Below are 12,922 nucleotides of genomic sequence, written 5' to 3' on the forward strand. Positions count from 1 at the left end.
TTTTGGGACTAACCTATTAACCTAGAGCCCAATGCCAATTTCTGTCTTTTCCTTGTTTTTGAGTATCACAGAAAAGGAAAACCAAACGGAGTCCAATTGACCTAAAATTTCACGGAGATTATTTTTGGACCAGAAGAAGCCCACGGAGTATCGGAGATGGGCTAGAAGAGTCCCGAGGCACCCACGAGGGTGGGGGCGCGCCCCCTACCTCGTGGCCGCCTCAGGGACCCCCTGACTTGTTCCCGACTCCAGCACCTCTTATATATACCCAAACTTCAAGAAAGAAACCTAGATTGGGAGTTCTGCCGCCGCAAGCCTCTGTAGCCACCGAGAGCCAATCTAGACCCGTTTCGGCACCCTGCCGGAGGGGGGAATCCCTCTCCGGTGGCCATCTTCATCATCCCTGCGCTCTCCATGAGGAGGAGGGAGTAGTTCACCCTCGGGGCTGAGGGTATGTACCAGTAGCTATGTGTTTGATCTCTCTCTCAATATCTCGTGGTCTTGATTCGGCACGATCTTGATGTATCGCGAGCTTTGCTATTATAGTTGGATCTTATGATGCTTCTCCCCCTCTATCTCTTGTAATGGATTGAGTTTTCCCTTTGAAGTTATATAATCGGATTGAGTCTTTAAGGATTTGATAACACTTGATGTATGTCTTGCGTGGGATACCCATGGTGACAATGGGGTGTTCTATTGATTCAGTTGATGTATGTTTTGGTGATCAACTTGCGGGTTCCATGACCTTGGGAATCTATGCATAGGGGTTGGCACACGTTTTTGTCTTGACTCTTCGGTAGAAACTTTGGGGCACTCTTTGAAGTTCTTTGTGTTGGTTTAATAGATGAATCTGAGATTGTGTGATGCATATCATATAATCATACCCACGGATACTTGAGGTGACATTGGAGTATCTAGGTAACATTAGGGTTTTGGTTGATTTGTGTCTTAAGGTGTTATTATAGTACGAACTCTAGGATAGATTGAACGGAAAGAATAGCTTCGTGTTATTTTATTACGGACTCTTGAATAGATTGATCAGAAAGGATAACTTTGAGGTGGTTTCAAACCCTACAATAATCTCTTCGTTTGTTCTCCGCTATTAGTGACTTTGGAGTGACTCTTTGTTGCATGTTGAGGGATAGTTATATCATCCAATTATGTTATTATTGTTGAGAGAACTTGCACTAGTGAAAGTATGACCCTAGGCCTTGTTTCAACGCATTGCAATACCGTTTTCACTCACTTTTATTATTAGTTACCTTGCTGTTTTTATATTTTCAGATTACAAAATCCTATATCTACCATCCATATTGCACTTGTATCACCATCTCTTCGCCGAACTAGTGGACCTATACAATTTACCATTGTATTGGATGTGTTGGGGACACAAGAGACTCTTTGTTATTTGGGTGCAGGGTTGTTTGAGAGAGACCATCTTCATCCTACGCCTCCCATGAATTGATAAACCTTAGGTCATCCACTTGAGGGAAATTTGCTACTGTCCTACAAACCTTTGCACTTGGAGGCCCAAGAACGTCTACAAGAAGAAGGGTGTGTAGTAGACATCAGGCAGGGAGCCTGTGCGCGACGTCCGCAGTCAGCTACCCTACCTCCCGGAGTTCCTTGACGTCCTTCTCCGTGATGGAGGAGGCCAACCACTTGCCCTGCGAGCCAAATCCGGACATGGCTGGAGAGGTTGGTGGCGGTGGGAAAGATTGAAGCTTGGGCGCTGGAGCTCGAGGAAGGAAGAAGGCCTGGGGTGAAAAGAGGGGTCTTTATCCACTTATATAGGCCGTGAATATCAAGTGCCCCCCTTAAGCCTTGAAACTCGAATGTTCCCAAGGAGTCATGCAAATGGCATGGTTGGATTACCCAAACCCATATTGATGAGAATCATGCAATAAGCGGACACATTCTCTATTTGGACAAGACGTGTCATTAGAGGCCGCACCTCGAAACGCGAAGCGGGAGGCCAAAAAATGGTTCGAAATGATAAAGAGGCCAAGCGTGACGGTTCACTAAAAAAGTTGTCAGTAGACGGACCTTATTTTGATTAAGTACTTTGCCTTTGTGGTTGAGGTTGTGACTATTATATGAAGCCGGATACAGTTCTCTTATTTAGAAGACTGCTTTGAAGTATTCGGAGGAGGAACTTGCCTTGCAATGCCGAAGATAATCTGCATGCCGAACACATTGTGATTGAAGACTGATTCAGGGGCTACTGAGGGAATCCTGGATTAAGGGGTCCTCAGGTGTCCGGGCTGTGTGATATGGGCCGAACCGATGGGCCGTCAAGATACAAGATAGAAGGCCTTCCCTGTATCCGGATAGGAGACTCCTTTGCATGGATGGCAAGATTGGCGTTCAGATGTTTCCTTCTTTTGTAAACCGACTCTGTACAACCCTAGGCCCCTCCGGTGTCTATATAAACCGGAGGGTTTAGTCCATAGAGGCTATCAGAATTGACATAGGCTAGACTTCTAGGGTTTAGTCATTACGATCTCGAGGTTGATCAACTCTTGTAACCCCTACACTCATCAAAGTCAATCAAGCAAGAAGTAGGGTTTACCTCCGTTAAGAGGGCCCGAACCTGGGTAAACATCACGTCCCCTTTGTCTCCTGTTACCTTCGATCCTCAAACGCGCAGTTCGGACCCCCTACCCGAGATCGGCCAGTTTTGACACCGACGCCGACCTTGGCAACCTCTTCGTCAATGACATGGGTGACAACCTCAACGCCAACGGTGCTGCTCCCGTTGCACCGTATGTGTTTCTTTCCTTCCTGTTCCAAATCATGGTAGAATTCATGTTTCTAGTCTGTGTCCTAGATTCGATCTGTTCATCTACTATGCTAGTCCACATGATTAGTTTAATCTCTGTTATAGCCGTCATGATTTATTTTGTGCTTATTCGAATTAAATCTCATAGTAACTTGCTCATATATTCACATGGTGACACGTCCCCTACAACCACTCCCGTTTCATGGACGGCTTGGTCGATGCCTCCAAGGTGCCCTGCATCTACAAGAGTTTCAGCTGCGAGAGGTACGTCGACCAGCACTCGCTGGCAGAGCATAGTTCCATATGCGTGCATGCGCCCTGCTACTGCTATGAGTGCACGCCGCCGTTTGAGGGCTCGCCTGTGAGCCTCGTGCATCACCTCACAACACCGTCCGTCGAACACTACTGGCCTGTGGTGGTGAACATCAGGTACGAGACATGCTACCTGTTCGCGGTGCCGGAGTCGCTGGAGGATCACCACTGCCTGCTAGTCACGGAGGAGGACGACAGCGTCTTCGTCTTGGTCGTGGGCACCGGCAAGGCCCACGCAGGCCACTGCCACGTCTCTATAGTGTGCGTCGGGGGCAACGCCGCTGACGCTGACACGAGGCCGGTGTACGGGTGCGTGGTTGCGGTTACTGCCCCTTAGAGGTATGTGGGCGCCCATCCCAGCTCCATGACGCTGACTGGGACTGTGCCAAACTGCTCTGTTCCCAGCGACGTGGACATGGAAGACCCACGGTATGATTTTCACCCCAATATGGTGCAGAGGGACTCCAAGGAGCTTCACCTGGACATATGCATTACCAAGTTAAATGTTGATCATTAGTCTTCGCTCAATGTAATCTGCTGTCTAAGCATGTGGAGACTTCTTATTTATATAGTATAGAACCTTCCATACATGATCTTGCTCTATTAGAGTATCGTGCTTGAATAAAAGTGTATCCATTTATGGTTTAGTCTAGAATCTTTCATGTATGCTTTTGCTCCATTAGAGTTCCCACTTGCCATTTATGAGATTAATTGAGAATTTTTACTATAGTACTGGTGAAAAACTTATGATCAACCATTTCTTACATCTCCTCTGCCCATTCCAAGTCATCCTGATTTAATCCCTTCGTCTATGTGTATAAGAGCATGGTTAATACTTAATAGTATAACCAACTGTTGACTATAAGAAAGTGCCATGTCATCTGTAGCCAACATGTATAAAAATTAGCTATAAGTATGTGCTACTTTCTTAATACATGGCCCACTTTCCACTATCACATAGTGCCTAGGAGCACATGCTGTAGCTGGCTCTTGCATGAGAGCCCGCTTACATTCTCTCTCCTCTACTTCTTACAACCTGCTGACTATACCTTATTGTACTCTCTCTAAGTCACCTTATGAAAACCAAATAATCCAGAAACACTTAGGCGCGGTGCATTAACTCCCACCTTGTTTCTTGTTTCTTGACATATCAACCAATAAGAGATGTGGGGCGTGCATGTTTTCAGTGACTCAAGACTACCAAACATGACATGCAGTGGTTAGTTCATTGCATGCAATGCTATTAATTAGCAAATAAACATTAAGTTCTCGCGTTTCCCCCTCATTCTTGGTCACAACACACAACTTAAGATGACTTATTCACCTAGACGGAGGGAGTACATTGATGGTGGTCTAGTAAAAAACGATACTCAAAAACTAATCCTTAAAGATCATTTCTTGCAAAGCACAATAAGTGTTATGTCTTCACAAGTTTTGGATGCAGGTTGAACGCTTTTGTTTGCAAAAGATACTTTTTTTATCTATTTCACGGATGTTTGTGAGCTCTAGAGAAAATAATATCCGAAGAAACCTATTGATACTCCTTACACATGAGATGACCCCCACATACTTTGTCAAAATAAACAACTCCCCGATCAATGCATTTCACTGTTCCGTGCAACGCACGGGCACCTTACTATATAGTACGCACCAAATTTAACTAACATTATATATAGTATGATAAATGCTCATGCATGTCACCAAAAATTATATCATTGAAAACTATGTTCAAATACGAATCCAACGATATAGTTTTTGTGACATGCACTAACATTTTGTCAGTTAAATCTTCAGTCAAATTCAATGGGGGACTAATAAACCACGACCGATGTAGTACAAGTGTAGAGGGCGGCGCTGCACGGGAGTCTCACCGCTCGTGGCGCGGCAGTAAAGCCGTCATATCACAAAACCCAACCACTCCCAGTAATAAGTGGCCTGGTAAAATAAACGGACAAGCAACCATCACATCCCTCATCTTTTTTGCATTTCATCTCTCTGCATTTACTTTCGGTTCATCTCGCACACTCAATCCCTAGCTACTACTCCTAGGGCCAGTTCTTTTTGGGTGGCTTAAAAAGTCCGTCTCTTCCCCACTTTTCCTAAGCTTAGTCCATATGGAGATGTAACATAAGGCGCCTCACTCATTCATTTGGGCTTCTAAACTACTACCTCCGTCCTGGTTTATTACACCATTGTAATTTGTGCTAAATTTTGACCAAAGATTTAACTGATAAAATGTTAGTGCATGTCAACAAAAGTTATATAATTTGGTGACATGCATAAACATTTCATTAGTTAAATTTATGGTCAAAATTTGACACAGATTACAATGGGGACCAATAAACCAGGACGGAGGTAGTAGTTATGGGATTACTAATCTAGAAGCCTAAAAGAACTGGCCCCTGGTACTCCTAGTAGTAGTACTCAAGTTGGAATTCCAATTGCACGGCACAACTTGTTAGGCAAAAATTCGATAGGGTGTAGGAAGCGGTTTGGGAATTTGCATGCCTTTCCGACCAGTGAGATACTCCGTACAAAGTACGATAGAGAAATAACCAGAGAAGGAAGCTAAAAGTAAACAATCAAACGAGCATTTTTGCATTTGTTTTGCATTGAATCGTTTCACAAGCTTGACTAGTGTTGTTTTTCTACTTTTACAAAAACCGCATCGTAATGTTAAAACGTGCATTTGCATGTACATAAGTAATAGTAGTAGCACAGTCTGCAAGCATATATAGAGAGAGACGTGTAGTGCGATAGTATATAGTAAAGTTTGTGCTATATGCACGTACTTACAAAATGCGTACGGATACACAAGGTTTCCAAACTTTTCCTTTTACATACTTAATTAAGGACGCTAATAATTCCGAAGTTCGGGATTTATCATTTGCGTCCCAAAACTAATGAGATCGCCTTACGAAACTAAATTATACTCTACTAAAAGCCACGACGCTCGGCAGAGCGCTTGCGGCGCGCCACGAGTGCCCTAGTGCGCGGCCGTTTCCCAGCGCGCCGATACAACGCCTCTTCCCCAGCCTCGCAACTCGCGAGTGCGTGCTTGCGCTTGCCGGCGGGCGAGCGTGATCTCACCGGTGTGGTGGGCCGGCCAACAGGTACTCCTCATCACTCTGGGAAGATGCACCTGCGGTCATGTACAGTGTGAAAGCGTCAGATAAGGCGTTGGCCGCTATACTGCAGGGGCTTTGGCAACGGGCGTCTTCCGCCACCTCACTCTCGCTCTGCGCACAGGAAGTCGGTTCGACAGAGAGCGCAGATTGCTGCCTCTGATGCGACTAGGGCTGCAGGCAGCATGCCTCGGGCGCACTTCTGCCCGGCCTTCGCTTCTCGGCCTCGAGGAATTTTGGCGCGTCTAGCGGAGGCCGATAGCCTCCCATTGAGCGATCAGTTTGTTCCAAAGCTCTAAGCTGGGGGTCGGCGGGTGGGGCGAGCGTTCTCCTCGGGGGAGCGACGCGTGTGCTGCGAGAACTAGGACGCGAGTACGTCTCTCAATGTGGCGCAGGAATGGAATGCGTCGCGTGAGCGTGCGCGGAGCCGAGTGCAGAGAGGGGCGCTAGGGCGTGGGAGGGCGATGCCAGGGTGGTCGAATGAGGATGGGAGGGAGATAGCGATGAACGTGACCATTCTCGAATGCGTGGAGGCCGCAGTGTATATAAAGGATGGTAACAGCTAGGGTCAGATATGGATGAGCTTCTGTGACTTTACTCGCAGTGCAGTTGCGTCACTAATGTGGCCCAGAGGGGCTCGTGGGGGGCACATGTTAGTGGACCAATGCACTGCGTTAGTAAGATTATAGCAGCATCGTAGATGTGTTGCGTGATTTAACGTCCGGGCAGTGGGATATTGGTTGGAGTAAATTATGAGGTGGGAAGGGGTGGGAAATATTGGTTTCACATGGATTGGGATGAGGCTGGGGGGAGGCTAGCAGTTGCGCTGCAGATTTTCTGCAGCACAGGGTGGAGTGTGGGAACTGCCCGGAGGGGAGAGAGGAAGATTCAAGCGGGAGCGCTTCACTATTTCAAGGTGCAGGCTAAATGATTGCATGCGATGATTAGGCTGGCCTATAGTGGGGGAAGGTGGTATATTACTAGTGGTATCATGGACACAGGAATAGAACATGTGCGGAATGTGTGCAAATAATTAAGTTTTTTAGATGGGGGGGTGAGAGTAACATTAGGGTAGATACCGTATCATGTTAAATACTATGCTACTTTGTGTCAGGTAGCGTACATACTAGTATCGTGCACATGATACTAGTATATGATACTTTCTACTATGAGTAGCCTAAAGAGAATATTAACTAATCTCTTCTCTCTACTCTTATAAAAAGTAGAGTTGGTGATGATGGTGTGCCTGCCATCCTGCAATATAGGCCGTCCGATCTATATCTAACGGATAGGAAGGAAACTATGACAATTTACCCGCACTCTCTCCACATTGCAGATAAGGCCTTCCCTCGTTCATCCTTTTCTCCCACAGATCTTGATGTTCCGTGCAACGCACGGGCATCTTGCTAGTGCATGTAAAAATCTTTGTCATTTACTAGTGTTCATGCATGCATGCAATGCGATAATGCATTGGTAAACACATTTTTTGTGAAGAACGAGATCATTAATTGAGTACTTTTGCAAACTACAAAAACTATTCCACCGCCTCTTTCTTGGTAAGAGTAGGTGAAAATTTTGAATCGAGCCCTTTAAACTAGAAGGGAGGCAGTAGTACTCTAATAACTAACCTTGTTGTGATGACTAGATAGGACATGGCATGCACCTGGACGGAGGAACTAGTTTGCATTGTGCATATAAGTTTTGTCTAAAGTCAATGTACCTCTACTTTGACCAAACTTATAGAAAAAGTGTATCAACATTCACAATGTCAAATCAATATTTTTATACTCATTATGAAATGTAGTTTATACTCATTATATATTATTGTAGATATTGATATTGTTAGTAGAAATTTGGTTAAAAACTATGCAAACTTTGACTTGACACAAATCTTACGCGGAGTAAAAAGGACCAGAGGGAGTATCATCCATGCGGAGTAGGAAAAAAATTGCTCATTTATAGCCGTCTGAAGTCTCAAAGGGCGCGACCGCGCGAGGGAGGTGAAGGTCGTGGGAGGCGGGACGGTTGACGGAATTAAGTGAAGTTACATCCACGCGCCGGCATGGCGCGCGAACACGTAGAAGCTATACCGTCAGGCCGATGATATGGGTCTAGTAGACATGACATCTAGTGGGTCCCGCATAGTACTCGATAACTCTTTGGGAGCATGTAGCCATTTATCCACCGGGCAAGCCAACCACCCCACGCCGTTCGCATACCCTACTCGTCCCCGTCTGCTACCTTACAACAATTCGCTCCCAGTCGTCCCGTCCTTTCACATTACACCAGTTCAACTTATCCTAACTAATGAGGACATCAATACCATTGTTACACCCACAGCCCGTGCTGCTATACATACTGGACCAATTACTAGAGCTCGCGCTCGCCAATTAAATTATCAGGTACTTTCATTTCTTGGTAATGATTCTAATGTTCATGAGAATATGATGCTGCCTAAATTGGATACATTTGTTTTGCTTACTAATGACAGGTCTGACATGGATTAGAGGGATGGACATTGGAGCAAGACCAAGCATGGAGATGATGGCATTCGCAAAGGGAACAAGAACGGAGTTACAAGTGATGTTATCAAGACTTTGAAGCCACCATAAGGAGTGCATGAAGCCTTGGACAAAATATACAAGACATCACTTCATAAATTTCATCCAGAGGCTATTCTAGGTGTCGTGTCACCTTATTATTTGGCCAGGCCCATGTATTTTCGAAATACTTAACTATAGGTTGTTTTTAGAGTCCGTATGTGTGGGGAAACAAGAGTTAGGGTTGGTTTCGGACCCCTCCTCCAAGGGCCACGAAATTCCCCCCTCTTCCTCCATATATACAGCCCTTAGGGCATCATTTAGACTTTAGGTTTTGTTTAGATTAAAAGTTAGCCATAGCTGCAACTTCGCGTACTTCGTTTGTGTTCAACGACCAGACAAAGACGTCACAGAACCCCACCTTCATCAATAAATCTTTCATCTTATATTCACAATATCCAGATTGCAATCTTAGTTTCTTGCCCGTTCTTTGTTTTCTTGCAGGAAACAGACCTTCGTGGTCAGGTGGATCGTGTTCTGGCGTGGTCAATAACCTCTTGGAGTTGGTTTAGCGATTGCTAAGGCACGACGTCTTCGCACGTTCGTTGTCGGATCGTCAAAGTCTACTCCTCCGAAACGATAATCACCATCTCATCGAAAGACGGGACACCTTTACCTCTATCAAGTGGTATCAGATTCCCGGGTTGCTCGGTGAGATTTTACAGTTTTTCGTAGTTTAGGTCGAGTCTGTTCTTCATACCTATAGTCCAAGAAAAAGCCAAAAAAGAACTTTGGGTTAGTTCATCATATCCGAACCAATCTGAGCCATCGCATAGTCTTTTTAGAGTTTTGCTTTGTTGAATTTGCGGTTTCATCGTCGTGTCGAGTTGCTGGTCTTAGCGTCTAGTCCTTTAGAGTTTCGAGTTCTGTTCACAGGTTGTCACGCCGCCGCTGCACCATCGTCATCATCATTGCCATATACCACCACCCCACCATATACATCGCCGCTGCCATATACAACCATGAACCCGAGTCCACATATACCATCGCCATATACAACCACCAATCCGAGTCCAGATATACCATCTCCATATACAACCACTAGTCCGAGTTCCACCAGATTCTTCTCCGCCACTAGTCCTTGTCCGAGTCCAGTATTTATTACTCTGTTGTCGATTTCCAGATCACGCGATACCCCGAGTCGTGACAGAGTAGGACTCCCGAGATTCCATGCCACCCACAGTAGAAAAATAGCTCCAGTTAAAAAAAACTAAGTCTGGAAAATTCTGGCTAGGCAATTTTTAGATCATTTGTAGACTTTTTCAAAAAAAATTGTTGCGGAGCAAAAAAAGAGAGGAAAAAGTGCAAAAAAAGTGAAAAAAGGATTTTTTTCCATAGAGTGCTCCTCCCTTGTTTACGTGTCGCGCCATGATTTTGTTCGTGTTCTAGGCTCGCGTCTCCAGTACGGTCTAGCCTAGGACCAGCACAGTACCGCCGTTGAGCGTTTATTCAACTTTGCATCTCTGAATTGATTATTGCTGGCCCTTTTTGCTACCATATTCTAAGCCTTCCTAGCTCCACATACATCTACGTCGTGCGTTTGACTCTCCCTGGCAATCAATCTATCCAAGCTTTGAGATTTTTGACTACAACGGTTGCCGATCACCACCTGCTGCTTGGTAAGAACTGGTAAGATTTTGAGATTCGCTTGACGGATTTGTGACACACCAGCACCACTTCCTAGTAGTCTGTAGGATCATATTCTTGTGTGTTTATATTGCTGCTAACCATGGCAGGATCACAAACCGACGAGATTGCCTGGGAGAACATGACTAACAAAGAGTTACATGATCAGTTTCAGCAAATGATGAGTGGATAGGTGGAAGATGTGCTAAACAGATTTGAAGAGGCCATGGAGAAGATAGATAGCACTGAGAAGGCGTTTGAAACAAAGCTCGATAACAAGTTTAATGAATTGCACACGCGTCTTCCACAACCACTGCCCGCTGCACCTGTCGCACCTCTACAACAACAACAACACCGCCTTCCCAATCAAGTGGGACGAGCACAATGCATTTCCCTTGAGCCTGGTCAAACTTCTGGTGCAGTTGTACCTACTGTTGATGCTTCTGTAGCTCCTGCTGCTACTGCATAGGTGGAGAACCATTAGGAGGATGAGGTTGATCAAAATCAGAACTACGTGCAACCATGTAGCGACCTGACCCGAATGGATCACGTCTACTGTGCTACGGTGTCATCCCTGGATTAGTAATGCTGACACCACATAGTACATCGAGGTTTTATAGCAGAGTTGCAATCACACACTTATTACATCGATGGCTCAAAAAAAACTTATTACAATAAATATGACTTAAGGCCATATTTTAAAGATAACAGCGGAAGACTTGGAAGATAAATGCGTCCATCAACTCCAGCGGCATCACTGAGTATAGAACCACGACCTAAACGCACCTCAATCGTCGTCTGAAAAGTCTGCAACATTAACGTTGCAGCCCAAAAACGGGTCAGCACATGGAATATGCTGGCAAAGTAACACATAGAGAGTAATGGAATGAAACAACTATACTACATGCATATATGGCTGGTGGAAAGCTCTATGGTTACAGTTTTGCGTAAAGCCAATTTTTCCCTACTGCAAAGGAATAAGTTTATTTAACTATCATGGTGGTTGTGAAACATTGAGAATGGTTGACAGCATTCTCAATCCCAATTAAAAATAATTAAAACCCAACAACATTAATTAGAAGTAACATGTTGAGATTCACAATGATATTCAAGTACTAGATACTCAAGTTGTCCATAACCGGGGACACGGCTAATCATGATTAGTTTGTTACTCTGCAGAGCTTGCGCACTTTTCCCCACATGACTCGATCGCCTCCGTTTGTTTTCTCGCACTACATGGTGTTTGAGAAACGGATGACCGAGACATAGTCTTTCAGAAGCACTAGCACCTTACATGTGGGGTAGACCGGTACACCTACATCCCCTACATCTGCTAGTCCACCCCGTAAGAGTTCGCACAACTTAGTCAACTATGCCAGAGCCCATAGTAGCATGTGGCTGCACACAGAAGTTTCTAGCATGAAAGATCTTATGATCCCTTTGAGCCTGGGTGGCGGTCCAAAAAAAACAGGCAAGTCCTGATAGACATCAGGTGCCTCAATCCACCCAGATGTGTGTTTAAGTTGCCACCTTAAATAAACCATTAAAATTATCATCTCACATCTGTCATGGATATCACTCACCCAATCCACGTCTACTAGCATAGCATGGCATAATAAGCAAACGTAGAAGTAACTCCCAAAGGTTTCATAATAATACAGGTAATAGGTACTACCTCATCTACTTCCCATCCCACAATTTAATTAGATCCTAATCATGCAATGTGTGAGGATTGATCTAATGCAATAAAACATGGGTTGTAGAAAAGGTATGATCAAAGTGTTACTTGCCTTGCTGATGATCCGCGAGTCCTAGGGTTTCGAAGTAACAAGCGGCGCAATCCGGGTAATCTATCGCAGACAAACAACAAGCATACAATAAGTACTCATCTAATGCACAGATAAAACTCGAACAAGAGAACGAACCAGGTAGTTCAACTTAAGAACTCCGGTTGCAAAGAAAGAACGAAAAACAAACGGCGGAAAAAAAACAACTCGTTCTAGCAAGTTGAATCTAGGTCAAAATTTTACTGTAGCAAAAACTTGTTCAAGTTGATTAGACGGAACGGCGGTTTCGAGACGAAACTCCAGGCGCTTGAATCACCTGATTCCGATAAACGAGCGAAACGAAAGACTAGAAAGAAGATCGGATCTGAGATCGCGATCGCGGAATAAATCCGACGAAAAGAAAAAGAAGAACGGTTAAATGAACGGACGTTCGTTAAACTAGAAGAATCCGGTGATCACGTTCGTTAGGACGAACGGTCCAGCGATCGGTCCAAAGGCAACTAAATCGGAGAAGAAAACGAATCCGATCTAGGGTTTCGGAGAAGAAAAACCGATCGAAAAACTGATCTAGAAAACCGGAACGGTTTAGAGAAGAAAAGAATCGGAACGATTAGAAGAGAACGATCCGAGGAAAAGAATAGATGTAGCGCGGGGCTACCTTGGCGAGGTCTCCGGTGAGGGGCTCCGGCG

This window comes from Triticum urartu, chromosome 1 (assembly GCF_003073215.2).
Source record: "Triticum urartu cultivar G1812 chromosome 1, Tu2.1, whole genome shotgun sequence".
NCBI classification, from domain to species: Eukaryota; Viridiplantae; Streptophyta; class Magnoliopsida; order Poales; family Poaceae; genus Triticum; species Triticum urartu.